Source organism: Narcine bancroftii, unplaced genomic scaffold, assembly GCF_036971445.1.
Source record: "Narcine bancroftii isolate sNarBan1 unplaced genomic scaffold, sNarBan1.hap1 Scaffold_152, whole genome shotgun sequence".
NCBI classification, from domain to species: Eukaryota; Metazoa; Chordata; class Chondrichthyes; order Torpediniformes; family Narcinidae; genus Narcine; species Narcine bancroftii.
This window is the reverse complement of record NW_027211887.1, coordinates 4,984,006-5,009,078: the sequence shown is the minus strand read 5'-3', so window position 1 is coordinate 5,009,078 and position 25,073 is coordinate 4,984,006. Positions and strand designations below refer to the sequence as shown.

At 47.0% G+C, this 25,073-nt stretch overlaps 1 long non-coding RNA gene across 1 annotated transcript; it reads left to right on the top strand.

The window, feature by feature from the left end:
* The first annotated feature begins 12,543 nt into the window (after positions 1-12,543).
* LOC138750458 (uncharacterized) lies at positions 12,544-23,714 on the top strand. Its single transcript, XR_011349346.1, has 2 exons — positions 12,544-12,609; positions 22,143-23,714. It is a non-coding gene; the product is annotated as an uncharacterized lncRNA (long non-coding RNA).
* Positions 23,715-25,073: the final 1,359 nt, after the last annotated feature.

Genomic DNA, 25,073 nt, shown 5'->3' with positions numbered 1-25,073 from the left:
CATTCCATAGACCGAATGGTATTCTCAGAAACTCAAACATGCTGAACGGGAGCATCTCCGGTGAGTCTGGAGACTCAAATGGAATCTAATAGTGAGCACGTACTAGATCTATTTTGGAAAATGCATATTTGCCGTGGAGGTTTGCTGAGAAGTCTTGTAAATTTGGAATATTGTATCAGTAAGGCATGGTGGAATTGTTCAGGGCACGATCATCTCTGCAACGCCGCCAATCCCTAGTTTTTTTTCAGAACCATATATAACTGTGAAGCCGAGCAGCTGTCAGATCTATGGACTACGCACAACTATGGCCATTCCAATTTTGCGATTTTAAGATAATCCAGGTGTATTACGAGCCTGCGTCTCATAGACACTGTCTTTATATGGTGGCTTATTGTCACCGTTATGATGTGGTCACGAGGTGAGGGAACACTTGAGCAAGGCTTGGAAAGGGCAGGACCCAGCTTGAAGGCTCGTCAGACAGCAGATGGCATTGGAAGGACAACAAATGAAGTTCACTTGCATTCAAGAGCTGCAGTCCACACAACATCATTTTTTTCCAAATACATCACTGAAAAATGTGACAAGAAACCACTCCCAAAATGGAATTTGCCACATTTACAACTGAAAAACCACTAAAAACGATTGTGAGACTGAAATGAAATACGAGTGACCTCTGGCCATGTTTGAATAAGAGAATCATTTGTAGCTGAAAGAACACATTACATATTAGAAAGTCTATGTTCCTCAGGCATTAGAGGGACCAGCACCGCTCCAAAGTGACAGATAGTTTTGGAGTTTTACATAGAGATGCCAAACTAATAACCTACTCTAACAACCGCCTAGAATTTTTACATTTTTCTCAGTTGCCTTCAATAATGTCTCTCAAATGAGAACAAGATCACAGACAAAGGACAGAACCAGGCCACTAGGCCCATCGAGTCTGCTCCATAAACTGACACTAAGCTACTCTACACTCCTTCCAATTTCCAGCCTTTTCCCCATATCCCTTCATGCCCTCGCTAACGACAAACTTGTCTATTTCTTGTTTAAATACTCCCAATGATCTGGCATCCACTGCTGTATGCGGCAGCGAGTTCCACAGGTCCATGACCCTCTGGCTAAAGAAGTTCTTCCTAATCTCTGTTTCATATGATTAACCTCTAATTTTCTTGTCCTCGATTCACCCACCAAGGGAGACATCCATGCCCCATAGAGCCCTCATCAACACCTCTTTACTCTTGTACACTACTCCTCTTGAAATGAATGCCAACATAGCATTCGCTTTCTTCATTACCAATATCACCTGGTCATTCACTTTTAGGTTTCCTTGCACAAGGACACCCAGGTCCCTTTGCACATCCAAGGTCTGAATTTTCATCCCATCCAAATAGTATGCTTCCTGTTTATTTCCACTGCCAAAGGTGTTCAATCTCATCTGCCATAATTTTGCCCAGTTTCCTAATCTGTCTGTATCCTTCTGCAACTTTACGGTTTCTACATTTCCTACTCTGTCATCTATCTTGGTGACCTTTGAAAATTTGGCCACAAAACCATTTAAACCACAATCCAAATCATTCATTTCTTTTTCCTTGGAATATATCTATCCTTCATTCCTTTTATTCCTGCCACATGACATTCCAGAATCGATCATTTCTGAACCTAAACATGTTTATTGTGATGAACATCTTCTAATAAATGTTCTGGGTTTAATTTTTTAAAATCTTGTTGTCGTTCCTTTTCATCACCTCTTTGCAAGTTGAATTCACAAAATGTTCCAAATATTTTTTCAGAAATAATTCTGTGGTACAGAGGATTACTAATCTTTCCTAGAGGTTAAAAGCTGCATTTTGTTTTTCTGGTCTCAATTGAACATTGTCCAAGGTGAAGGCTGATTAAAATGGATTCAGTAATGATGGCCTTCAAATTTTGCATTATTGTTGTGGCTACACAGCTTGAATTATAAATTGCTGTTTCTACAGGGAATTAACTAATGGAAATGTTCTAAATACATTCATTGGAGATAGATCTCTGTGAAAAGTTTACTGCCCATCGGCAACAATCCTTGAAAACAGGTGAATCATCCCACAACAGTGGAGCTCAGGAATAGGCCATTTGGCAAACATTGTCTGTGGTGAACAAGAAGCGCATTTAAATTAATCCCATCTGTCAGCACATGGTCCATAAACATCACCCATTCCCTCTTGTTCATGTGCCCAACCAAATGCCTCTTAAATCGTGGCGATTTCACCATTATCCTGGCAGCGTGGGCCAGACCCCCACTGCACTGTACAAAAACCTGCCTCATTTCTCTCCTTTACCCCTCTCATGTTCAATATAGGCATCGTAGTATTTTTACATTTCCCATGGGGGCAGGGGAAGAAGACAGCGACCATCTCCAGGACTACAATAATTGTATAAATTTCAACCAAGTCATCTCTCAGCCTCCAATCCTCCAGAGAAAACTATCCAAATTTGTCCAACCTCTCCTCAGAGCCAATGCTCTAACCCAAGCAACCTCCTGATAAACTCCTTTTGGCATACAGCAACTAGAATTGCGGAAAACACTTGAAATGTGGCCTAACTACATTTATACTTCATGCCCTGCTCAATGAAGAATACTTTCTTTAACGCCCTACACTTGTGTTGCCACTTTCAAGGAGCTAGCGCTTGCACCCCAAGATCCCTCTTTGCAACACGACTACAAGTCCTCTCAAAGTGCAAGACACTTGTCCAGATTAAACTCCATCTGCCATTTCTCTGCCCACATTTATAAGTCATCTGGTTTGGAAGGGAGAATACGAGGGGAACTGGGTGAATCAGCAGGAGAGAGAGTGAAACCTGGTTGGGGGGGTGGGGGGGGTGATGGTCAGGTTACAAGAACTTGGAAAATTCCATATTCATACCATCGAGTATTAAACTACAGAAATGCAATAAGAGATGGTTCCTCTGGATTTGACCTCACCCTGACAATGGAGGAGGCAGAAGACAAAGGTCAGTGTAGGAATGGAATGGAACTTAAAACGGCTTGTGACCATGAGCCAAGATGGCCATTGTGATTAACGTCCAGGTGCTCAGCCAATCTGTCATTTACTCTGCATTGGGTTTCCTGCCATAGAGGGTACGGACATGGTTGGAGGAGGGGCATGTGAAACTTTACCCTGCATGAAAATGGCTGTTTAGGTCCCTGGATGGAGGTGACTGATGCAAATTGCAGGAGAAAATCCCCGAGGACAGGGAGGAATGTGTGGAGAGAGATGAGTGAACTAGAACGTCAGGATGAAAGCAGTTCCTGGCAAAAGTAGAAAATGGGGAGGGGAAGGTGGGACTCCATCATGTCGAAGGTGGGAGAAATGATAAAGTTACTGGGGATTGCATGTGGTAATTAGGAGTCTGTCATTAGTTGAAAGATCTTACTGCAAAATTCATCACCAACGAGTTGGAAAGCAGCTTCAGTCTATTCTCCCTCTCAGAAAAATTTAGTTAATAAACAAAACAATCTTTTAGCACAGCCAGGGGCAAAAGGGCTCTTAATTTAGTTTTACAATCAATAGACTGAAGTTACCCACCATAAATGACACAAAATTCAATTCTAGATTCACGTCTGGTGGAAGTATAAGAGCCAGTGGCTTACCTAATCAGATTAGCCTTATTCTGAGTATCCATATCAACTTTCACACCATCAATCACAAGCCCCAGTTGTTGATCCCCAACTATTTTCTATCCTTACCCACTTTGCAACCACACCTACCTGAGATTGGAACAAACAACAGCTAATTTGTCCATGTATAAATCATATACAAAATAATTTACCCACATTTTCACATCACTGTAGCCACTGAGGGATAACTTCTTCCCATCAGGAAACTGCACCAGCCACTACAGGGTGCTATTTACCTTGGTGTTACTGACTCTTTCCAATGTTACTTGCAGACATAATGACATATTTAACATGCACGATACTTCTTTTCTTACTGACCAGAACAATAAAGCATTGTGTACAAAAGAGAAAAGCTCAAGTCAACCAGGAGATACAAACTCCTGACTGCAATGTTGCTGTGCTCATTATTGAAGTCTCACACTGCCTACTACAGATATTCAAAGTCAAGAAATGACAGAATATTACAGCACGGTACAAGCCCTTTGGCCCACGATGTTATGTTGATCTAGATATTTCTGACAAAAAAATAATACCGTGTAGCAGCTACTGCTGTAGATGCTACTAAATAAAGGCAAACACACACAAAGGTAGTCAACTCAATAGTACTTTATTGCAGACATGCACAGACCTTTTATACCCTGCCTGTTAATGAGCTCGTTAGTGAACACCTTCCGGTCCACAGAACCACCAGGTTAAAGCTACGAGCCATTAGCGCCCTGAGCCTTTAGGCAGGTGCTTCATCTGATCCACTCGCTGTACTTTGGTGCCCAGCACTGTTAGCACGCGATGTGTCATGTAAGTCTGTGAACTGACGGACGCGGTTCATAATACCGCACTGTGCGCCTGCTACAACCTTGTTTTTCTTTCACCCATGTATGCCTGTCTAGGAGTCTCTTAAATGCTCCTTACGTGATATTGTAATAGATAAATATATTTGGAGAATTTGGTAAGATTTGAAATTTAGTGTAGGTTACATACATACACACACATTTTAAAACAGATCTTATTTGAAAGACTGAAGAAAGATTGAAGCTCTCTGGAGAATATTATGCACATTCACAAGTAGGTGTTAATCGAACTGATGTCATAAAATGAATGACCATTGTTTGGAAATGGAGCCAGGATGACTACAAGTACCTTTCTGCAGGGTGTTTACAGGAAAGTCACTCCCCGGTTCTGTTTATCTAACAACAGCTTGAGCAGAAGAAAGAACTCCTGTTGTATGGAGTAAGAGGAATGGGACTCTGTGGTAGCTTGAAGAAAGAAGTTACCATCTGGAAAACCCTGACGGGGCAAGTTTCATCAGTGAGACATTGAGGTGACTAATGGTGGTACCTCAGTTGTGGAGATCCTGGAACAACAAATCTCTCTCTAAAATCCCTACAAGAACCGTCCTGAGTGGTAAACATTTACCTTTCAAGCACCAAAGCCTGGTGAAATTTATATACAACATAAGAATTGCGTGCATCCAGAGAACTTGGAAGAAGGAGAAGTGAGATTGAACTGTGAACCAAAGAAGGCAAATACGATACACTCAAGGAGTGATTAACCCCCATCTTTGGGTTCCCACGGACAGAGTCCCATCCACCCTCCTGAGCCAAATGGTCGCCCTTGCCGAGGGACACAGGCCTTGTCTGCACAATGACAGGCTGCAGACATTGCATGAGTCCCTCTGCCATTCGGGTGTCACCAGGTTGTACTACGTCATTAAGTCCCAGAACCTGCCATATACCATCAGGGACGTCAGGGACATGACTGAGTCCTGCTGGGTCTGCATGGAGTATCAAACCCATTTCTTCTGTATGCCACAGGCCCATGTTGTATCTTGAGCATCTTGGCATGGACTTCAAAAGGCCCCTGCCTTCCAGGAACCAAAACGTCTACTTCCTCACAGTAGTGAACGAGTACTCAGGCTTCACTTTCGCTATCCCTTGAACAGACACCTCTACAGCCACCGTCAGCAGGGCCCTGGGGCAGATCTTCACCATGTTTGGCTACACCGCTTTCATCCACAGTGACTGGGGGTCTAGTTTCATGAGTGACGAGCTGCGAAAGTACCTGACAGCGAAGGGTATCGCGACCAGACGCATGACAAGTTATAACCTAAGAGGTAATGGGCAAGTTGAACACAAAAATGGGATGCTCTGGAAGGAAATCCTCCTGGCTCTCGTCGAAAGGGTGGGCCATTGAGTACTGTCAGGATGCCCAGACTGAGATGCCCCACATAATTCAGTCGATGCTGTGTACGGCTACCAATGAGACCCCTCATGAACCCCTCTCCATTACAAACACACACATGTGAATACACAAACGTGCACACACATACAATCACACAGATGTAAACATGCATACATGCACACACTCACCCACTCGTGCACACACTCGCACACAGGCATGCTGGCTTATTGCACACATGCACCCACATGCACACATGCACACACACGTTCATGTGCACACACAAATGGACATACACACACACACACACACACACACACACACACACACACACACACACACGTGCACACACACACATGAACGTACGCCTGCATCCTCATGAACTCGTGCACAAACACATGTTTGCATGCACATGTACTCACTAATGCATTCACAGACTCTCACACACAATTGCAAAAACCAAGATGAAAGTGGGAAAATGTTTTGGGCAGAAAAATAGATCAAAATGATTGGAAAATATTATATAAAGATAATGGTAGCCCACAAGTGCGGAGATCAGGCCAGCACAACACGCGGTAATAAACAGCGGCATAACTCACTAACGTGATCCCCAGCATTGGGAACCAGCGCGGTTGGAAGCTGGGGCAGTGCAAGACCGGCAGCCCTAAAATGGGGCTGGCCAGGCTGCCCAGCTAACAAAGCAACACCAAGCTGGGGAAGAAGGGGAGTCGTATGCAAGAATGTTCCCGTGGGCGGGAATCCCGTTTAAGTTATTCATGCGGGAACTCCAACTGTATAAAAGTAGCCTTTCCAGCCTCAATAAAGGCAGAGGAGACTCTACAATCACCTATGTGAGTTGGGCCTTACAATCAACCTGGCCAAATGGTAGTTTGGACTGAGCACGATTGACTTCCTGGGTCACAGGATTACCAAAGACGGGGCCACAACACTACTCAGCAAGGTGAAGGCCATCCGCAAATCCCCGAGGCTCAGTATGACCAGAGGACTGCAGGAGTTCATGGGGATGGTGAACTTTTCTCAGAGGTTCATCCCTGCAGCTGTTCGAGTGATACGCCCACTTTTCACCCTGATGACTGGCAAGGCGAAAGACTTGACCTGGGACGACTCTGCACGAGTATTCGTGGAAGCTGCGCTGCAGTCCACCCAGGCCAAATGCACCCACAGCCCTCACAGTTGATACCTCAGGAACAGCGATTGGTGGAGTTCTGGAGCAGCAGACTGAAGGAAGTTCACGGGGATGGTGAACCTTTACAATCGTTTCATCTCTGGAGTCGCGCGCACCATGAGCCCATTGTTCGCACTCATGGCCACAAAAGAAAAGACTTTATTGTGGTCAGAGGAGGCGGACAGGGCTTTCATCATGACAAAGGAAGCTCTAGCCAGCGCTGGTCCACCCATGGCTGGAAGCACACACGGTGCTCTCCGTGGATGCATCAGCTATGGCAGTGGTGGGTTCTGGAACAGTGGCTCAATGGACAATGGTGCCTACTGGCCTTTTTCAGCAAGCAGCTATGCCCACCAGAGCTCAAATACAGTGACTTTAACCCAGAGCTCGTGGTGCTGTATTTGGCCATTTGGCATTTCCGCTACTTCCTCGAGGGTAGTCTGTTCACAGCCTTCACAGATCACTGATGACCGTACGAGGGGCCATACAAAGCTCTGGCGATGCCAAAGTATCCGTGGTCCACCAGACAGCAGTGCCACCTCTCGTACGTGTCTGAGTTCTTGACCGACATCCGACACAGGGCTGGCAAGGACAATGTAGTGGCCAATGTGCTCTCCCATCCAGCCATCAACACTGTCGTGCCTGGCCTGGATTACGAGCAACTCGCTCAGGCACAGAGGAATGATGGAGAGTCACAGGCCTTGTGGACCACCATGTCGGGCCTTAAACTCAAGGATATCCAGGTGTCCAGCAGCCCGGATACATTGCTCTGCGACATCTCAACAGTGGTCCCGCCGCAGTGGAGGGTGTAGGTCTTCAGTCTGATCCATGACCTCGCTCCCCCAGCAGTAAAGACAACCGTGCGGTTGGTCACAGAGTGGTTTGTGTGGCACGGGCTGAAGAAGGAGGTGGCAGAACTGGCCAGGAACTGTACCAGGTGCCAGATATCCAAGGTCCAGTGACGCACACGAGCCCCCATCCAGAACTTCGACCCGGCAGTTAGCAGATTCCAGCACATCCACATTGATGTCGTTGGGCCCCTGTCAGTGTCCAAGGAGGCTCGTTACCTCCTCAGGGTGGTGGATCAGGCCACAAGGTGGCCGGAGGCCTTCCCGATTAAGAAGGCCTCGCGGAAACATGCGCCAGGAATCTGGTCAGCCAATAGATCTCCCATTTCGGAGTTCCAGCGCATGTCACTAGCGACAGAGAGGCAGTTCAGGTCTGCCCTGTGGACTCAGATGGCGAAGCTCCTGGGGGTCAAGCTCTACCACACCACAGCATACAATCCGCAGTCCAAAGGGTTGGTAGATAGGTTCCACAGGTACCTGAAGGCATCGCATATGGCCAAGGTCTCTGGATCAAACTGGGCGGACGAACTACCCAGGGTCATCCTCGGGATTAGGACGGCCCTCAAGGAGGACCTGCAGGCTTCAGCAGCGGAGATGATCTATGGCGCACTGCTTTCCCTGCAGGGTGAGTTTTTCAGCCCAGACCCTGACATCACAGCCACCGACAAAAACCTGCTGGCAAACCTACGCAGGCAACTGGCCTTCCTAGCTCCCCCACCACCTGTACGCCATGGCACCTGGCCATTTCATCTCCCAAAGAGCTCGACTGAGCCCAGTTCATTTTTGTGCGGAAGGAACCACAAGGTGCACCACTACAGCGACCGTACGAGGGGCCATACAAAGTCTTGCAACAAGCCGGCGGAACCTTCTCCCTGGACATTTGGGGGAGAGAGGAAGTTTTTACGGTGGACTGCCTGTAGGTGGCCCATATGGAGATGTCACAGCCATTGCAAATGGCTGTGCCCAAGCTCCGGGTTCGGCCGCCTAATCAACAGGATGCTTAGCCAGTTCTGAGGGGATGGGTGGGGTTGTGTGGCAGTGTAACATCCTCATGGCAAACTATGTGGCAGTGCAGCCATGAGAAAATTGTGTTGTCAGAAGTTTCTCTCTGACTCCAGCATCCCTTCCAGTGTTCACCCTGGGTTGGTGGGCAGAGAGGTGTGGTGGGAAGGGAGGGGGTGATGGTTAGGGAGGGGTTGGTGGACAAATAGGGGTGATGGGGAGGGAGGGGTTGGTGGACAAATAGGGGTGATGGGGAGGGAGTGGTTGATGGGGAGGGAGTGGTTGATGGGGAGGGAGGGGTGATGGGGAGGAAGTGGTTGATGGGGAGGGAGGGGTGGTGGGAGGGAGTGGTTGATGGGGAGGGTATGGTTGATAGGGAGGGGTGATGGGGAGGGAGTGGTTGTTGGGGAGGGTGTGGTTGATGGGGAGGGCAACTATTTCCATTCATTGCATTGCTGTGCAGGGCCGTCCCCCTGCATTTTGATGATCTCTTCTTCTCTGTCTATTATAGCCTGTCTATTGACCAGTTGTTTGTTGTCTCCTGTGGGGTGAAGAGATGTTGTCCTCGTGCTGCATCTTTTGCCGCTTTGTCTGCAAATGCATTACCCAGGGTGACAGGATCCTCACCCACTCGTATGGGCGTCACATTTAATGACATCCAGGGAATTGGAAAGGGAAATGGTTTCTGTTCATTTCAGAGTGAATTTTTGATTGGGTTGACTGAGGTTGTGAGAAATCCCCTGTATTGCCATAGAGCCCCAAATCTTATGCCACCCCAAAGCATATCGGGTCGAATAGTTCTGCCTGCTGAGCAGAGGTGTCTGCCTGGAAGGCGGCTGCTTCTATGATTTTAGATGACCCTTATGTAGTAGGACACCCAGAATTTTTGTTTTTCGCAACTGGGTGAAAACACCCAAGTGCAGGTGTCATATCTGCTTTTACCTCGTCTGGCAGTTCATGCTCTCTGCAAAATCAAAACTTTGCCCGCACATCTCCTTGAAACTTTCCATCCTCTCTCCCACTCTCATCTTCCACAAACCAGGGTTCCGCTCTTGGTATTGATGTGTCCTTTAAATCAGGTCTCATTCCTGCGAGAAGTTTATTCCTGTGGAGACCGTTTTGTTCAGGGTTGTCCAGTTCCATTGGTGGTGGTGGGGGTGGGGGGTGGGGGTGGGGGTGGTGGGGGTGGGGGGTGGGTGTGGAGGGTTGTGGGGGTGGGGGGTGGGGGTGGGGGTGGGGGTGGTGGGGGTGGGTGGGGGGTGGTGGGTGGTGGGGGTGGGGGGTGGTGGGGGTGGGGGGTGGTGGTGGTGGGGGTGGGGGGTGGTGGGGGTGGGGGGTGGGGGTGGGTGCTGAGTGAGGCAGAAGGGTTGATCGTAGTGCAATTGTAAAAAGTCAGGTCGGGGTTTGACAGAAGTGATATTTTGTAGCAGTTCAGCCTTGTAAGGTGTAAGGTGTACACCTTGCAACCTTGTGTAAGGTGCCGTGATTATGTCGATGTCAGCAATGAAGCCACCCAGTGCCGTGGATAAACTTTAACTTGCTGATAGAACGTGGTGTTTGGGCAACCGTAATCATGGCAGGTAAGGCAGGTAGGATCTGGGTGACGGAGGGAGCCCCTGGGCTACGGGGTCTAGTTGAAAAGAAAAATATGCCACCAGTCTCCGTTCCTTCCCACGATACTGTGTCCGAACCGCTGTCACACTTTCCTCTTTTAAGGTGACAAACAGTTGAAATGGACGGTCAAATCGTGGGCATCCCACAGCCGGGGCAGAGGTTGGGGATGTTTTTAGTGCCCGAAAAGCACCATATGTTCAAATAGTTTAAAATTGACTTGGTTGAAACGCAACCAGCTGCCCTAAAACGATACCCAAGAGTCAGATAATCTCCTTCCAATGGAAACACTGTAGGTAATCTCAGCATAAGCCCTTGGCACCATATGCGCTGTCTTGGATTCTTTGCCTGGTTCTTTTTCTCTCGGCAGGGACCCAGATCAACCTCGTATGAGGGACCACAATGGGAAAGAGTTCGGGCTCAAGGGTCCCAAGGTGCACTGCTGCTCCGTCCGATGTCCCAGTGACCTTCTGGCCACTTACACCATACATAGTGATCTTCCCAGCGAGAGACTACCGACTCCGCCAATGTTACACTTTAGTCCTGTCAAGGTACAAGAAGTCCAACCAAACCACAAAGTCCAACACACAGAGAATTGATTCGAGTCCTACTAGTGGGAATGAGCAGTAATTAGGGTTGGGTCGACAAGGTCACCTCCCCAGTACTGTTGAACCTCATTCAAAGTACAAGGTTACTGAATACAATATTGAAGACATTTTGGTGCATTTGATTAAGTGACCATTTCTTCGAGGGTTCTGTTTCAAGCTGAGGTGTTACAGTGTTTTCTTATTTCTAAAGACAGGAAAATGGTTATCATAGAATTGGCTTTCTAGAATGAAAAGATATGGATTTGTGGCAGATATGATCAAAAGGGGCCTTTAAGACAGTGTGAGCTTAGCACTTGGCACATGTCAATGTTGCTTCCCCAGTGATCATGATTTTGAACAGGGTTAGTTAAATTAAAGACACTGGAGCAAAGTCATTAGGGCCTTTGCTCTGCTCCCTCTGCAGGCTTTTGATGTTTCCACATTCTCTTTGACAAGCTTGTTGTGCCATCAGTTGTTTTTGGGTGGGAACCCGTTTATGAATGGGCTGCGTCTGACAGCTGGTTATGTGTAACAGCAGGGAATAGTGTTATTTGTGCAGAAGACCAGGGGCTGGCTTTATTTATGGAAGAGGTGATAATCATTTAAAAGTCTGCTCTATCTTTCAGAATAGGGTTATCATAACATCTTAACTCTTCTACCCAGCACATTCACTTCATTACATTGTCAACCAATACCACAGATCGGGTGGACAGTCAGAACCTTTGTCCTCACAATAATGATGTTCCATTCTAGAGGGCACAGCATGAAGATGAGAGAGGGGGAGAGAATGGAAAGTTTAAAGGAGATGTGCAGGCAGAGTTTTGATTTTGCGCAGAGCATGAACTGCCAGACATAGAGGTAAAAGCAGATATGACACCTGCACTCGGTTTTATAAAGTTAACATTCCATATTTTATTAAAGGTTAAAATAGGCATTTTAGACAATTATCCTTTCTATGCAGAGATGATGAGCACCATAATGTTGATGTTCTCGGGCAGGCGATGGAGATGCCCAAGGATGGGGCATTGGAGATGCCCAAGGATGGTTCTTCATTGAAGACAGCAGCACATTCTCCAGGTCACTGCCACCCGGTTCAAGATGTTTCTAAGGAGGATCCGCCATGGTCTTATCGGCGTATCCTCCTCCCATGCAATGCGAACTGGATGTTCTCTGGGGTGACAGTGACCTGAACTCCCTGAGTCTTTCAGGACGATTGTGAAATCTTCGTCGTCTTCTTCTATGATCGTATCCATTTTTCTAGTGGGGTGGTGAGATGGGAAATATATTGGGGTAATTTTATTTTTTTGAAGCATAATTAGATGCGAGAGTCGTTGAATATAGCTGAAAATCAATCAGATAATCCGATCACTTGCCCACTGCATGATGTTTATATAGTGAATGGGGATTGTGATGTCACTCAAACCAACCAATGAAAACCCAAAGAAAATCTCCTTTTAAGGTGTAAAAGCTGCCTGATGTTGATCTATTATCAGTTACATGATTAGAAGTTGAGGAAACCTCCAAAGAAAATCTCCTTTTAAGGTGAAAAAGCTGCCTGATGTTGATATATTATTAATTATATGATTATAAGTTGAGGAAACCCCCAAAGAAAATCTCCTTTTAAGGTGTAAAAGCTGCCTGATGTTGATATATTATTAATTATATGATTATGTTGAGGAAACCCCCAAAGAAAATCTCCTTTTAAGGTGTAAAAGCTGCCTGACCTTACAGTTCTACACGACAAGTTACTAGACTTTAGACATGGTACAGATATTCAAAGATGCACCATTCCTAGAACCATCTCACAATGACACACTGAAGCAGGCAGCCTGGCCCTTCTAGTCCAGGCTGAACACTTTCTCTCTTTCTTAATATTTATTTAAAATCCCAGAACAGAACATGAATTACTCCATGTGTGGTTCCGCTGTTTAAGAAAGGGTCCAAATGTAATCCTGGGAATTATAGGCCCGTGAGTCTGACGTCTGTGGTGGGCAAGTTGATGGAAAGTGTTCTGAGTGTTAGAAATAGAAGTACCTTTAAAAAAATTGCTCGAGAGAAAAATTGAGAACAAAGAACATTTATTTTACAACAATGCAAAGTTGGGTGCTTCCCCTTACCCTGGGAATACACACATACACTGGGGCTCACCCAACTTTTATACAGTTGATTTCAGTATAGGAATACCCTCCCCCTTACATTCTTCTGCCTCCTGCTGGAGAGGTTTGGCATTAGGCAATCCTTCCTGCCTACGTGCAGTTTCAGTATACTTGGAGGACCAGGGGGTATCCTGTCGGTGTCCCTTCATGTTATTGTCCTTATTCACACCTTCCTGATTCTTGGGGCTACAGTCTCTTGGTATGCAGAGTTGGCTCATCCTGTCTAGGGTTGGCTAATTTAACATGTATAAATCTGTGTAAGGTTAGCTAATTAGATATGTAGGACTTGGTACTTCTGTCCAGGGCTAGGAGACCCTTATCTGATCCAGACTACCTCAACTTCCTACATTCTATTGTTCCTTACCACTCCTTATCTTAGTCTTATGGTGGCTCTTGTCACAAAGACTAGAAGATTCTTATGTTAATCGTGCTGACTCTGCTTTCCTGCATCCTAATCCCCAAGCTCATCCTGTTTGTACTGGTTACAGCCATTAACTGATGTATGAATTTTAGTTTCCTTCATGTTCATAATTTTAGATCAGTTTTCCCATCTCTCACATGAGGGATGGTATTTACAAATATTTGGAGGTACAGGGATTGCTAGGGAGTAATCAGCATGGTTTTGTCAGGGGTAGATCATGCTTGACAAACCTGATTGAGTATTTCGAGGGGGTTACAAAAAAGGTTGATGAAGGGAAAGCTGTGGATGTTGTCTATTTAGACTTTAGTAAAGCTTTTGACAAAGTTCCCCACAGGAGGTAAGGAAAAAAGGTGGAGGCATTAGGTATAAATGAGGAGGTAGTGAAATGGATTCAGCAATGGTTGAATGGGAGGTGTCAGAGAGTAGTGTTAGAAAATTGTTTGTCCAATTGGAGACCGGTGACGAGTGGAGTTCCTCAGGGATCGGTCCTCGGTCTACTATTGTTTGTAAAATATATTAACGATCTGGAAGTAGGGGTGGAGAATTGGATAAGCAAGTTTGCGGATGATACAAAGATTGGTGGTGTTGTGGACAGTGAGGAAGATTACCGTAGATTAAAAGGTGATTTAGGAAGGCTGGAGGTGTGGGCTGAGAAATGGCTGATGGAATTTAATACAGATAAGTGTGTGGTGTTACATTTTGGAAAGGCAAATCTAAATAGGTCATATGCATTAAATGGTAGGCTATTGAGATGTGCCGAGCAACAAAGGGATTTAGGAGTTGTGGTAAATCGTACCCTCAAGGCTGATACTCAGATAGATGGTGTGGTGAAGAAGGCATTTGGAATGTTGGCCTTCATAAATCGGAGTATTGAATTCAAGAGTAGGGAGGTTATGATGAAATTGTACAAGGCATTTGTGAGGCCAAATTTGGAGTACTGTGTACAGTTTTGGTCACCAAATTATAGGAAAGATATAAACAAAATAGAGAGAGTGCAGAGAAGGTTCACGAGAATGTTGACAGGATTTCAAGGTTTGAGTAACAGGGAAAGTGTGTGCAGACTGGGGTTTTTTTCTCTGGAGCGTAGAAGATTGAGAGGGGACTTGATAGACGTGTTTAAGATTTTAAAAGGGACAGACAGAGTAAACATGGATAGGCTTTTTCAATTAAGAATGGGGGAGATTCAAACTAGAGGGCATGGTTTAAGATTGAAGGGGGAAAATTATAAGGGGAACATGAGGGGAAATTTCTTTATGCAAAGGGTGGTAGGGATGTGGAATGAGCTTCTGACAGACGTGGTCGAGGTGGGATCATTGGTTACATTTAAGGAAAGACTGGATAGTTACATGGATAGGAGAGGACTGGAGGGGTGCTTGTCAGTGGGACTAGGAGGGTGGGGATTTGTTACGGCATGGACTAGTAGGGCGGAACTGGCCTGTTCTGTGCTGTAAGTGGTTATATGGTTATAGTACATATTGTTACGGAGTCCAGAGGACCCCAAAAACCATCAATAAAAGATAGGCACCACAGCACTGGGTTACTTAAAGAAAAGTAGTTTTTAATTATATTTGAAGAAGAAAAGAGAATTAAATTGTAACTGATTCCTGTGAGAAACCCAGCTTACTGATGAAATCATCTCACAGTGGGTGAAGTGATTCAACTTTCTTGCAAGATCAGGTCTCCTTCAGAGAAGGCAGACCCACTGATGTACAACGACCTTTTTTATGCATTTCTTTGTGTTCATAACCACTCCTTTGTTAATTTATCTGGTCATTTAACTGAGCAACTGTTTATTTAACCTATCAAAAGCTGTTCCACTCATCATCTTAAAACCCGTCCTTGTTTACTTCTCCCATTCACCTGATTTTGCGACCCCAACTCTTTATTTATTTTTATCTTTATTTGGTAAGATACTTTGTCACATGTTCCCGTTCTTTCCAGTCTTTTTAAAAGATCATTGTTGGGCGGTCTCAGTTGCCCCAATAATGACTCGGACAAAGACTGAGGGGAACGATAGGATTTATTGCATGAGAGACTGCTGGCCCGGGTCCAAGGCTAGATGAGTGGGAAGGAGAGGGGACTCGACTTTTATGGGCCAGAGTCACATGGGCAGGACTAAGGGAGGACCCAAGGTAGAAGGACACCCGAAGGGAGGGGCAGCCAGCGCATACCATCATATCAGTACAATTACCCCCCTTTAAAAAAATGGAACCCACTGGAACACAACACCCGAGGGTGACCCCACAACCATAGTAACAGCAACAGTACAGTAACACAACAGCAGCAGGACAAAACCCACTAAACCCCACCCCCCCGCCCCACCATCAGCTCGAGCAGGGGTGGCCAAACCGCGACTAGCGAGCCACATGTATGCGACTCGCTGCCAGTCTCCCACCCCCCAACTCGTGCTGACGGTCTCCCCAACACCCCTGCCCCGACCCGCACTGCTGATCTCCACCCACCTTGCCCACACAATTCGCGCTGCCGTTTCCCCCACCCTTCGCCCGGCCAACTCGTGATGCAGGTCCCCCCCTCTCACCTGGATGACTTGTGCTGCTGGTCTCCTCCCACCCTCGCCCGGCCAACTCTCACTGCTGGTCTCCACCCCTCTCGCCCGGCCTACACGCGCTGCCGGTTTCTTCCCCCCACCTTCAATTCGCCGACTCGCACTGGCGATTACCCCACCCCCTCGCTTGCCCGACTTGCGTCTTTAATAGCCTGATATTTGTAGAATTTTATTTTAGTCATAAAAAGATATGATTTTAATGACTAATTTTGTAGGGTGGAATCTGATTAAAATATCTCTCCTTTTTTAACATGTTTGTGTCTTTATGATAACTGAAACTAATACAAATTAACAGTTTAGAAACTGCAGGCATGAATAAATATGATGGTATTTAACATCCATTTCTGAACATTGCTATAATATTTTTGTTACAAAATGTGGATGTAACAATGAAAACGTCTGTGGGAATTTTGTTCATCTGCGACTGACTCTCAAGCATCTGAGCTTTATTGTTTGTGGCTCTTACATTAAGCAAGTTTGGCTACCCTTGAGCTTGAGGTTAAGCTGCTCAGGCACCCTCCTCTGTCTGCCAGACCGCTGTAGGGCCGGCATGTCCATATGGTGCTCCTCCGGGGAGGGGACCGACAGGGAAGCATCCATTGCAGGGACTGTCTGAAAAGGGGTGTCAGCGGTGAACTCACGGACTGCTGGGAGCTCTTCCACTGTTGCATGGGGGGTAGATGCCTGGACGTCTGGCTGCAAGGCAAGCAGCTCAGGCTCCAGTGTTGTGCTCTAATGCTGCACGATCGGGTACGCGGCATGGTCAGTAGCCAGCAAGGCAGTCTCAGGGTCTCCAGCCCTTGCCAGGTCTCGAATTGCCACAGTGTCCTCGTGGCCATCCGGATACCTCACAAAGGCGTATTGAGGGTTTGTATGTATGAGGTTAACCACTGCAACCAGGGTCCCTGATGTGCTTCCGAAGCAGAACCAGCCCTGGGGTGGTCAGCCAGGAAGGGAGGAGGAACCATTCACTGATGTCCTAGGAAAAGCAAGGAGGCTTTCATGCGGGGTTGTGTTTGTAGTGGTGCCAAGTAAAGATCAGATGGCGTGAATGGCTTTGGGCAAGATGTCCTGCCAGCAGGATATTGGCAAATTTTTAGATCTGAGGGCCAGGGATGTCGCCTTCATGACGGTGCCATTCTCCCTTTCCACCTGGCCATTACCTCTGGGGTTATAGCTGGTGGTCCAGCTGGTGGCTATGCCTCTGGCCAAAAAGTACTGTAGCAGCTCCTCATTCATGAACGAGCTCCCCCGGTCAATATGAATGTAGTCGGGGTACCCGAACAGAATGAAGATACTGCTTAGGGCTTTGATGACCATAGATGAGGTCATATCTGGACAGGGGGTTGCAAAGGGGATCCTGGAGAATTCATCCACTACCGTCAGGAAGTAGACGTTCCTATTTATCATCGGGAGGGGCCCTTGAAATCAATGCAGGTGTCATATCTACTTCCTCGCAGAGATAGATGAGTACTCACATTTTCCCTTCGCCATCCTGTGCCCACCCATTTGAAAGGGTGGGCAGCCTTGATGAGGTGTGCCTTTTCTGGCCAGTAGAACTGAGGCTTACACTCGGCGCAGATTTGGTAACGTCTGGTCGTGGACCGGAAATCCTCTACGGAGTACGTGAGGTTTCGCGTTTTAACCAAATGATACAACCTCGTGACTCTGGGGTGACATAGGTGGTCATGGAGGATCTGGAGATGGTTGAGATGCGTGCTGGCTCACGTCCCTTGGGCTAGAGCATCCGGGGGGTCATTGAGCTTGCCCGGCTGGTAAAGATGTCATAGTTGTAGGTGGACAATTCTATCCTCCACCTCAGAATCTTGCCATTCTTTATTTTACCCCATTGTTTGACACTGAACATGACCCTCTGGTCAGTCAACAGGGTAAATATTTTAGTGGCCAGGTAGTGTCGCCAGTGGCACACTGTCTCAACGATCACTTGAGCTTCCTATTCGACGGAAGAGTGCCGGAGTTTGGGACTGAGCAGGGTGCGAGAAAAATGCTACCGGCCGCCTGCCTGGTTTAACGTGTTGGCAACTGCGACATCGGAGGCATCGCTCTCCATCTGAAAGGGGACAGATTCATCCATGGCATGCATAGTGGCCTTAGCGATGTCTCCTCTAATTTGTTCAAACGCAGCCAGGGCACCTTCCAGACTACCCTATTTTTGTGTTCAACTTGCCCATTACCTCTTGGGTTATAACTTGTCGGGTGTCTGGTCGCGATACCCTTCGCTGTCAGGTACTTGTACAGCTCGTCACTCATGAAACTAGACCCCCAGTCACTGTGGATGAAAGGTGTGTAGCCAAACATGGTGAAGATCTGCCCCAGGGCCCTGATGACGGTGGCTGTGGAGGTGTCCGTGCAAGGGATAGTGAAAGGGGAGTGTGAGTACTCGTCCACGACCGTGAGGAAGAAGACATTTTGGTTCGTGGAAGGCAGAGGTCCTTTGAAGTTCATGCCAAGACACTCAAAGGGCCGAGTGGCCTTTACAATATGGGCCTGTGGTGTACGGAAGAAATGGGGTTGACACTCTGCACAGACCCAGCAGGCCTTGGTCATGTCCTTGGCGTCCCTGATGGTATATGGCAGCATCCGGGACTTAATGAAGTAGTACAACCTGGTGACACCCGAATGGCAGAGGGACTCATGCAATGTCTGCAGCCTGTCATTGTGCATAGATGCACAGATCCGAGAGAGAGCATTTGGGGAGTCGTTAAACCTCCCGGGGAGGTACTGGATGTCATAGCTGTAGGTTGCCAACTCGACTCTTCAGCGCAGGATCTTGTCGTTCTTGATCTTGGTCTTGTGGGTAGTGTTAAATATGAACGCCACGGCCCGCTGGTCCATGAGGAGAGTGAATCTCCTGCTGGCCAGGTGGTGGCGCCAGTGGCGGACTGCTTCCACAATCGCCTGGTCTGCTTTTCAATGGCGGAATGCCCTAGCTTGGAGCCGTGGAGGGTGCTAGACAAGAAAGTGATGAGGCGCCCCCCTTGGTTGAGGGTAGTGGTGAAAGATACCTCAGAGGCATTGCTCTGCACCTGGAATGGGGATTCCTCATTCACGGCCTGCATCATGGCATCTGCGATGTCGTGTCTGATGCGAATGAAGGCTGCCTGTGCCTCGGGTGGGAGGGGAAAAGTTGTAGCTTGGGCTCGTGGGTGGACCTTGTCCAAGAAGCGAGGGACCTACTGCGAGTAATAGGAGAATAGGACAAGGCACCTGCAGAGGGCTATTAGCGTGTGGGGGAGAGGTAACTCCATTAATGGGCGCATTCTTTCTGGATCTGGGCTGAGGACACCATGGGCCATGGTGGCGAGGTGGGTGATGCTAAACACACACTTCTTCTTGTTGTAAGTAAGGTTCAGCTCCCCAGCCATCTGGAGGAATTTTTCCAGGTTAGCATCGTGGTCCTACTGGTTACGGCCGCATATAGTGACATTATCCATATACAGGAACGTCACCTTTAGCTTGTGCTGTCTACCTTGCGATCCATCTCCTGCTGGAAGATGGAGATCCCGTTCATGACCCCAAAGGGAACTCGGCAGAACGGGTACAGGCTCCCGTCTGCCTTGAAGGTGATGTAGGGTTTGTCCTTCAGGTGGATGGGGATTTGGTAATACGCCGACTTCAGGTCAATCATGGAGAAAACCTGGTAGCGGGCTATCTCGTTGACCATGTCAACGATCCTCGGCAGGGGGTAGGCATCCAGTTGGATGTACCGGTTAATAGTCTGGCTGTAATCCAAGGCTATTCTCGGCTTACTACCCCTTTCAACCACCAGGACTTGGGCTCTCCAAGGGCTGTTACTGGGCTCTGTGACACCTTCTACCAGGAGTCGCCGCACCTCCGCCTTGATGAAGTCTCTGTCTGCGGAACAATAGCGCCTAATTCTGGCACCAATCGGCTTGCAGCCTTTGTATAAGATGTGGGAAGAGTGCCGGTGGGGTGATGCGAGAGGCCGTAGGTTGGCAGGACTGCTAGGTTGGCATACTGTGTAACGTGAGTGGAGGTTGGCGCCCGCGAAGGCAAAGGTGATACTTTGCATGTGGCAATGGAAATTGAGGCCCAGGAGGACTGAGACGCAGAGTTTGGGCATGACCAGGAACCTGAACCCTGTGTATGTCTCCCCTCCCACAGTTATATCGGCCAAGCAGCGCCTGAGGGTACCAACAGTCTTATTCTTGGCAGCGAGGGCGATCGAGCATGTGGTGGGGTGGACTTTTAATGTCGGGGAGTGGGCCACACTCGGGAGAATGAAGCTTTCTGTGCTGCCACTGTCGAACAGGCTCTTTGTTACCTGCCCGTTGACTTGCACGACCTTCGTAGAGCTCCTGAGGTCATGAGGGATGTCACTGGTCGGAGTGGTGGCAGCCAGGACCATCTCAGGGTCAGAGACATCGCTCTCCGGTTATGGCATCTGGAGGCTTGGGGAGCATCGGGAGGGTGTCCTGGTCATTGCTCGTGTTGACCACATCGACGTTGGTTATGGGGTGTGGCGTGCAGCAGCTGATGGTGTCCGGAGTCATGGAGAGCATCAGCTGGGTGGCCTAAACATTACCTGTGTTGACTATGTCATTCTCATCATCATCGGGGGCCTGCTGTGTCGGCCGCTGCTTGGCCCAAGATGGTGGCGTCACATGGGTGCTCCCCCCAGCCATGTTCATTGTGTCGGAGGAAGTGACATCGTTGGGGCCGATGGCAGTAACGTCATTATGTCAGCCAGAATTGATGTCACACCATGAGACAGAAGTGATGCTGGCGAGCGCTGTGGCTAGTCCAGGTACTCGGGGTACATGCTGCAATCGTCACTGGCAGAGACAGATGCTGCACCGTCAGAGTTGTGGAAGGCAGAAGTTGTAGCGGGAAAATTGGCACCGCCCCGCTCGCGTATTTGGAGGGGTCCGCGGGGAAGTCATAGAGGGCCACTGAGCTGCCGGCTGATTTTGAGAGCCACACTTTAGTAAAGTCAACTTTCTTGCCGCATCGGGAACAGTACTGGTTCCTAGCTGAGCAGTGTTGGCATGATAGTCAGTCTGACCCACACCAGGACCCACAGTACTTACAGGAATGCCGGGCACCTGATGCAGCGACGTTCTCCTCCACAGCTCGGTCTATGGCTGCAGCTGCAGTGTGAGAGGGCCATTAGGGAACAAGGGTGAACTTAGAATCAAAGGCTTCGATGTGCATGGCTGCAGTTTCCAGGGTTCGGACCACTTGCCCTGTCTTGTTCAGGGCGTAGATATTATCTTCCACCAGCTTCTGCTGGATGGCCCACAAGCGTAGCCCTCGGACGAAGGCGTCCCGGGTCAGCCTTCCCCGGGTTCAGCCAGACACGGTCGGGCCAACTCTCGCAGGTGTCCCAAGTAAGCCATCTCCCTGGGTTGCTCTGCTTGGGTGTTGAAGAGGTACCTTGGTCAGACCGCATTAATGGGGGTCTTGTACAATTTCTCAAAGGTGTCCATTGTGCTCTTGCACATGGAGCAGCCTTTGGTTGCTTGGAAGGCGTGGGGACCCATCTTTGACCGGAGTAGGACCGGCCTCTTCCGATCTGAGTCGACCGCGTGCTGCCATATCTCAAAGCGTGTCTGGGCTTCTGGGTGGTGTGGGTCAACTTCGAAGCTCCCTGAGCTCAGGAGTTTTTCCATGACAGGCATGGGAACATTTTGTGGATTAAATTGTGGTGCGCTGTTAGCCAGAATCAGATGCACACAAGGTAAAGACAGTTCAACAGGCTTTAATCCACAAAGACTTCCACAGAGCCAGGCTGGGGGTAGCTGCAGTAACTCTGAGTGAGGCCTCGGGAGGCCAGCGCAGGGTTTTATCCTGGAGGGTGATTGACACCCAACCGGGTTGGGCTTGATCCCTTCAGGCCGACTGATTGACAGCTGACCAGGTGTTGTCCTGTCTCCTTGCACTTCTTCAGGTACAGAGGTTCCCCCTTGCAGTTGGCCGATGATGTACCACCACAAATTTCCATTCAAGGAAACTTTCCTTATGAACTCCTAGTGAGGGTCGCATGATGTAGTGAAGTGAGATGGACGCTGGCCCAGGGGCTCTCCAAACACAAACATTTTACATCTATTAAAAACCCCCAAACCCACTTTTGGTCAGACAGCTGCAGTATGGACCAGAGACCAAAGTCGAAGCAACTAGATTCAGCTATTGAGCTAATTCTGACAGTTGTCTGTCGAGACAATTATTTCCAGGAGAAAAAGGAGTCAAAATACTTACAAGTGATGAGGGAATGCTCCGGGATCAGCAGAATGACATAAAAAGTAAATCTGCAAGCAAAAACAACAAGGAATCAACGTGGAAACCTCCAGAACAGATCGAGGGGCCTTATGGTGATGAAAATGGCGGGGCCACTTCAAGGCCTGCCAGTGAAGTCGGAGGCCAGCCCACCTGACAGGAAAAAAAACTGCAAATTGATATTGCCTTTCTATAAGAAATCCATCTTCTCACACAGGAGCCTAAGAAACTGAGGAAAGAATCAATAGGACAGGTATTAACATCATCCGTTCACACCAAGGCCAGGGTAATCAATAACAACACTTTGAGAGACGATGATTGATCCACAAGGCTGATATGTATTAGTTGATGGTCAGATTTACTCAGAACCCTGGAGACTTTTAAATCTCCCACCACCTAACAGTGAAAATGATTCCTTTATTCAGAATATTTTTCTCAAGGTATCAGGGGACGACAAAATATACTTGGAGGGGGTGGCTTTAGTTTTTGCTTGGATCCTGTTCTGGACAAGTCACCTCGAGAATATCCCGAATAAAAGCAGGCAAAACTACCTTGGCTTTCCTGAAAGATTAAAATTTGACAGATGTGTGGAGGCCAATGCCTCCATTTTTCCTCGACTCGGATTGGCCTTTCTTTGTTATCAACACAGCAAATTCGGAGAACATTCGTCTGAATACTTATCTTGAACCTTTGACCCTGTCTATCTCGATGCCAGAAAAAACAACTAAGTCACAGAGATGGCGTTCGAACCCCACCCATCTTCAATAACCAGATTTTGGCAAGGATGTAAGCGACCAGATAAAGTTATTCTGCGAGTCAAACTGTGCCTCCTCTCCCAATAGTTTTATATTTTATGGGGACAAACAATATCACATACAAAAGGGATGAAGAAGAAATACATGGGAGAAATAGAAGAGCTGGAAACAAATTTGGAAATTGGAAAAGGAGTTCCAACAGTCTGGTTCCAAGGAATTTTTAAACAAAAAAAGCTCCAATAGGTCACATCCTTCTAGAGCTGAAAACGACCTGATGAGAGAAAGCCACATGGTCTTGTCCTGGCAACTGAGAACAGAAGAAAGGTGAAGGACAACTGATGCAATTCAAACTGGAGCAAGTTAACTCTCATATAATCCAATAGAAATTAATGACAGATTTATACAAATTTATATCCATCAGAGCCACTCAAGAAGAAATTGAAAAGGACCTAGGCTCACTACAATCGAATAAATCACAAAGGGAAATGGTTGATCTCCTGAATTTTACAGAGAATTTTTCTTAAATAATACATCCCTACCATCATGGATGTTATTAACTTTGCATCTAAATTTCAAACTCTGCATCGTGGGGGCTGAGTGGGGGCTGAGTTTGCTGAAGCATAAATTTTAGAAAAGTTATTTGGTTCACAGTTCAATCTCACTTCTCATTCTTCCAAGTTCAATGGTTGTAGGCAATTCTGATACTGTGCACGGAATTGAACATGTATAAAGTTCACCAGGCTTTGCCACTCAGGAAAGTTCCGTAGGGTTTGCAGAGAGAGATTTGTTGGATCAGACACATAACCAGTTTACATGGTGGGAATCACTAACATAACAAGGTCACACAGTATAAATTACTCACACAACAAGTTTACTCAATGGGACACACGAACATATTGTTTAGAATATGGGTTTCACTAAGGAAACAAGGTCAAATTTTGGGACTCACATAATAAGGTCACACTGTGTAAATGACTCACATAACAAGTTTACATTGTGGGACTCACTAACATGGAGTTTACAATATGGGATTCCCTAAGTGAACAAAATTATACTGTGCAACTCTCTCACATGACAAGTTTACAGTGTGGAACTCACTCACATAACACGGTAACACAGTGGAACTCACTCACCTAAATAGGTTACACTGAAGAACTCACTAACATAACATTTTCAATACCGAATTTAGCGAAATTACAAGGTTACACTGTGAAACTCACCCACATAACAAGTTTACATGGTGGGAATCTCAAACATAACAATGTCACACAGTGAAACGTACTCCATACCTATGTTACAGTCTGAGGCTCACTAACTAGACAGGTTGACACTGTGGAATTCACTTCCATAATAACATCACACTTTTAAATTCTCTCATATAACAAGGTCAAATGGTTGGACTCACTCACACTGTGGAACACACTCACCTAAAAAAGTTGCACTGAGGAATTCACAAACATAATATTTTTAAAATCTAATTTAGCAAAATTACAAGGTTTCACAGTGAAACTCAGACATATAACAAGTTTACACAGAGGGAATCTCTCACACAACAAGGTCAAATTTTGGGACTCACATAATAAGGTCACACTGTGTAAATGACTCCCATAACAAATTTACACTGTGGGACTCATTCACCTGAAAAGGTTACACTGAGGAACTCAGTAACATAACATTTTCAATATCGAATTTAGCGAAATTACAAGGTTACACTGTGAAACTCAGACACATAACAAATTTACACTGTGGGAATCTCACACATAAAAATGTCACATGATCGAACACACTCCATACCAATGTTAGACCCTGAGACTCACCAAGTAGAAAGGTTCACACTGTGGAAATCACTT